We start from the raw sequence: 6,034 nt of genomic DNA on the forward strand, positions 1-6,034 counted from the left end.
CGGGCCCTCATACCACCCTCATGGAGTCTGCTTCTGATCGTTTGAGTAGACACATGCACATTTGTGGCTTGCTGGAGGTCATTTTACAGGGCTCTGGCAGTGCTCCTCCTGTTCCTCCTTGCACAAAGGCGGAGTTAGCGGTTCTGCTGCTGGGTTGTTGCCCTCCTACAGCCTCCTCCACGTCTCATGATGTACTGGCCTGTCTCCTGGTAGCGCCTCCATGCTCTGGACACTACGCTGACAGACGCAGCAAACCTTCTTGCCACAGCTCGCATTGATGTGCCATCCTGGATGAGCTGCACTACCTGAGCCACTTGTGTGGGTTGTAGGGAGGTCATACAGGCACGTGGAGGCCACACACACTACTGAGCCTCATTTTGACTTGTTTTAAGGACATTACATCAAAGTTGGACCAGCCTGTAGTGTGTTTTTCCACTTTATTTTTGAGTGTGACTCCAAATCCAGACCTCCATGGGTTAATAAATTTGATTTCCATTGATCATTTTTGTGTGATTTTCTTGTCAGCACATTCAACTATGTAAAGAACAAAGTATTTAATAAGAATATTTCATTCATTCAGATCTAGGATGTGTTATTTTAGTGTTCCCTTTATTTTTCTGAGCAGTATATATATATATATATATATATATATATATATATATACAGAAGTTGGTGTGGTCGGCACTCCCTGTATAAAAATGCAACTGCCCCGGTGCCTTCCTTTGTAGAGATGCAGAGAAAGAAATGTCCTTATAGAGAGGGGTATGTATCCATCCACTCCCAATAGTACAGGAACAGGCGGCACTCCAAGGGTCTTGTGAAAACAAACTTGTATTCAAAATGGTGAATCAAATAAATGGCATACAGTATTATGGCCATAATTTGCCATTTATTTGATTAACCATTTTGAATACAAGTTTGTTTTCACAAGACCCTTGGAGTGCCGCCTGTTCCTTTACTATTGGGAGTGGATGGATACATACCCCTCTCTATAAGGACATTTCTTTCTCTCTCTCTCTCTATATATATATATATATATATATATATACTAGGAAGAGGGAAATATTCGGCACTCCAATAGGTTCAGAACAGCAGCGTGTCGGGTGCCATCCAAAACAACAAAGTCATGCAGCAAATGGACATCGGCGGCACTCACGGTCTTGTAATAACGACAAGAAATGAGATCACTCAATCCTGTGTAGCTTAACATTTCGGTCTTTATTCGACCGTCATCAGAAGTCACAAAGAACACTTATACAAAAGCTTACCTTTATACACTCTAAGCCAAACACCATAAGTGCAGCGTCCCCGGTTCTCACGGGGACTTACTTCCGGTTGCGTCATTCACCATGGACAACTTTGTCCTGCAGGTGTCGCATGCCGGTGTGCGCATATCACATCACCATGGTAACATACACTAAAAGAACGTGTATATATATACATACATATACACTCATATATATATATATACACACCCACGGAAACCCCCCTGAATAAATCCTGCGTTTGCCCCTGCTGGTAGAGCTTATTTTACACATTGCAGCATGCAGAGTCACCTTTTACACATTACGGCATATGCGTTGTTACATAGTTACATAGTTGTTGAGGTTGAAAAAAGACAAATGTCCGTCGAGTTCAACCTGTATTATAAAATGTTATATTAATGAAATGCTATATGCTTGGATATTTCTTTCTGCTAGGAATTTATCTAATCCATTTTTAAACTTATTGATTGAATCCACCATTACTACCTTCTCTGACAGAGAATTCCAAATCCTTACTGCTCTTAATGTGAAGAACCCTTTTCTCCGTTGTGTATGAATTTTTTTTTGTCTTCTAACATCAGGGGGTGTTCTTGTGTCCTATGTTGCGTTTTTTTTGACAAACAGATCGTTTGATAAATCCTTGTATTGTCCCTTTATGTATTTATAAATATTAATAATGTCCCCTCTCAGCCGTCTCTTTTCCAGTGTAAACAAATCTAACCTTTCTTCATAATTCAGTGTCTCTAACCCCTTAACCAGTTTGGTGGCTCTGAACCCTTTCAAGTTCCAAGATATCTTTTTTATAGTGTGGTGCCCAGAACTGTACACAATATTCCAGGTGTGGCCGCACCAATGATTTATACAGTGGCAGGATTACACTCTCATCCATTGTCTCCATTCCCCGTTTTATGCATGCTAACACCTTATTTGCTTTTGTTGCTGCATTTTGACATTGCATACTACTACGAAGTCTATTATCAATGAGCACACCCAAATCCTTTTCACTACTGTTTTCCCTACATTTTCCCCATTTAGTTGATATGCTGCCCGATTGTTCTTAGTCCCAAAGTGCATAACTTTACATTTGTCTATATTGAACCTCATTCTCCATTTGTCTGCCCAGACCTTAAGTCTAGATAAATCATTCTGTAGAGACTCAACATCCTTGTCTGAATTAATTACTCTACATAGTTTAGTATCATCTGTGAAAATTGACACTGTGCTTTCTAGGCCCACTCCTAGGTCATCCATGAATATGTTAAACAGCAATGGCCCGAGTACTGAACCCTGCGGTATTCCACTGAGTACTGAAGCCCATTCAGAGAACATCCCATTAATCCCCTCTCGCTGTTCCCTGTTGTACACCCAATTACTCACCCAAGTACAAATAGTGTTTCCTACCCCAAGCTGAATTTGAAAAATAGTCTATGTGGAACTTTGTCAAAGGCCTTAGTGAAGTCCAAAAAGATGACACCCACTGCTTTATCCTGATCAATATTATCGCTCACTTTCTCATAGAAGCTTATTAAGTTAGTTTGACATGACCTGTCCTTCACAAAACCATGCTGATTTCTAGTAATAACCTTGGAGGTATCCAAGTACTTTAGTATGCTATCCCTTAATACAGTATACCTTCCAGTATTTTCCTCACTATAGATGTCAAACTTACCGGTCTATAATTTCCGGGATGAGTTTTAATACCCTTTTTAAATATTGGGACTACCTCTGCTATACGCCAGTCCTTCGAACTAATTTCTGATGTAATTGACTCGCTGAAAATTAAATATAGGGGTCTCGATAGTTCTGCGTTAAGTTCCATAAGAACCCTGGGGTGAAGTCCATCCGGCCCAGTAGAGTTACTTATCTTCATTTTATTTAGTCTCTCCCGGACTACTTCCTCGTTTAACCAAGTACTTAGCAACAGGTCGTTATTATAGCTTTTGTTGTGTTCTACTCACATCAACCTGTCCTCTCTCGTGAATACTGATGAAAATAATTTATTCAATAAATCTGCTTTTTTCCTATCTTCATTAATCAAGACATCCAACTCACCCTTTAATGGTCCAATATTGTGTTGTGTGCAGTGCCAGATACACATATACTCTCGGTGCCAGGTATACATATGCCCCCAGTGCCAGGTATACATATGCCCTCAGTGCCAGGTACACATATGCCCCCAGTGCCAGATATGCCCCCAGTGCCAGTTACAACATATACCACCAGTGCCAGATATGCCCCCAGTGCCAGAGACATATGCCCTCAGTGCTAGATACACATATGCCTCCAGTGCCAGGTACACATATGCCCCCAGTGCCAGGTACATATATGCCCCCAGTGCCAGATACATATATGCCCCCAGTGCCAGATACACATATGCCCCCAGTGCCAGATACACATATACCCCCAGTGCCAGATACACAAATGCCCCCAGTGCCAGATACAACATATACCCCCAGTGCCAGATACAACATATACCACCAGTGCCAGATATGCCCCCAGTGCCAGATACACATATGCCATCAGTACCAGATACACATATGCCTCCAGTGCCAAATACACATATACACCCAGTGCCAGATACACATATGCCATCAGTGCCAGATACACATATGCCCCCAGTGCCAGATATACATATGCCCCCAGTGCCAGATACACATATGCCCCCAGTGTCAGATACAAATATGCCCCCAGTGCCAGATATGCCCCGAATGCCAGATACACATATGCCCTCAGTGCCAGATACATATATGCACCCAGTGCCAGATACACATATGCCCCCAGTGCCAGGTACACATATATATCCCCAGTGCCAAATACATATGCCCCTAGTGCCAGATACACATATACCCCTAGTTCCAGGTACATATATACCCCCAGTGCCAGATACACATATGCCCTCAGTGCAAGATACACATATGCCCCCAGTGCCAGGTACACATATGCGCTTAGTGCCAGATATGCCCCCAGTGCCAGATACAACATATACCCCCAGTGCCAGATATACCCCCAGTGCCAATTACAAAACATACCACCAGTGCCAGATATGCCCCCAGTGCCAGATTCACATATGCCTTCAGTGCAAGATACACATATACCCCCAGTGCCAGATACAACATATACCCGTGCCAGGTACACATATGCCACCAGTGCCAGATACAACATATACCCCCAGTGCCAGATATGCCCCCAGTGCCAGATACACATATGCCACCAGTGCCAGATACACATATGCCCCCCGTGCCAGGTACACATGCCCCCAGTGCCAGATACACATATGCCCCCAGTGCCAGATACACATATGCCCTCAGTGCCAGATACATATATGCCCTCAGTACCAGATACACATATGCCCCCAGTGCCAGATACACATATGCCCCAGTGCCATATTTGCCAGATAAAACATATACTCCCAGTGCCAGATATGCCCCCAGTGCCAGATACAACATATACCCCCAGTGCCAGATATGCCTCCAGTGCCAGATACAACATATACCCCAGTGCCAGATATGCCCCCAATGCCAGATACACATATGCCCCCAGTGCCAGATACACATATGCCCTCAGTGCCAGGTACACATATGCCCCCAGTGCCAGGTACACATATACCCCCAGTGCTAGGTACACATATGCTCCCAGCCCCAGCAGTTTTGCTTATCACTGCCTGTCGCTGCTGAGACTGAGAGGGTCTGGTGTCTGGCATCAGTATGCGTGGGGCTGACTCTGGCTGCTGGTGGAGGCCGCATCCATGTGCGCGGCAAGGAGCGGGAGGGAGCGATCGCGGAGCTTCCGCCAGGGATTGAGGAGGGAGCGATCGCAGAATTTCTGCCAGGGAGCAGGGAGGGAGCGATCACGGCCAGCCAACTTGAAGGAGAGGGACAGCTGCAGCGGTGCCGCCAACTACAGTGAGCTGCTGTAGCTCCCGAGTCCCCCTCCCTCCTCCTCCTCCCCTGCCCCCGGAGCTGCTCCTCTCTGGTGGCAGCACACACAGGCGGCTTGTAATAAGTCAGTTGACGCATTACAATGCCGCTGACTTTAGGCCGAGGATGCGGGCAGTTACGCCCTCAGGACGACTGCACTGTGTGCCAGGCACCGCTGGCACACACATAGTTACGGCCTTGGCTTCACCTAATCTTTTGGCCTCTTACTAGGATATTGTGAGGGCGATTAAAAGGCACTACTGCTCCCTTGATGCAGGCTGACACTGTCAGAATCTCCATGAGGTAGATTTCAGCATCGTGCAGCACACACAGAGGGTCCACTCTAATGAGCTCACACTTAAAGTGGATACACACTGGTAGATATATCTGCTGATCAATGGATCTGCAGATATATCTATAATCGGATCGGGCGGTGTGTTGTGCATACACACTGCCTGATCCGTCATGACTGAGGACACGAACTGGGAGGGCAATATAACGGCTGATATATCGGCCAGTGTGTATCCATCTTAAGACATGTCAGGATGTGTTCACTCCCAATCAACAGTGTGAGGATCGCCATAAGCAGCACCTGTCTGTCATGAACAAACTGGATGATTTGGAGAATCGTTAATATGGAGCAACCTCCATATTGTAGGACTGGATGATACGATTAATGGAGAGGCCCTGATGTGCTTTCTTAATACCTCACTTTTGGATCTTCGTGCCTCCTGTAGGGATCTAGTGAAAGAAAGAGCACGGCACATTGGCCCTACTACCCTAATGCCCGCCCTAGAGTTACCATCTTTCAGTAAAAACATATAGGAATAATGACCCCTGGCGCTATGTTTA

At 45.2% G+C, this 6,034-nt stretch overlaps 1 pseudogene; it reads right to left on the bottom strand.

Annotated features, from left to right (window-relative positions):
- The window catches only part of LOC135057331 (cytochrome P450 1B1-like), a 3,983-nt pseudogene extending 2,773 nt beyond the window's left edge, over positions 1–1,210 (bottom strand).
- Positions 1,211–6,034: the final 4,824 nt, after the last annotated feature.

The sequence above is a fragment of the Pseudophryne corroboree genome, chromosome 3 (assembly GCF_028390025.1).
Source record: "Pseudophryne corroboree isolate aPseCor3 chromosome 3, aPseCor3.hap2, whole genome shotgun sequence".
NCBI lineage: Eukaryota > Metazoa > Chordata > Amphibia > Anura > Myobatrachidae > Pseudophryne > Pseudophryne corroboree.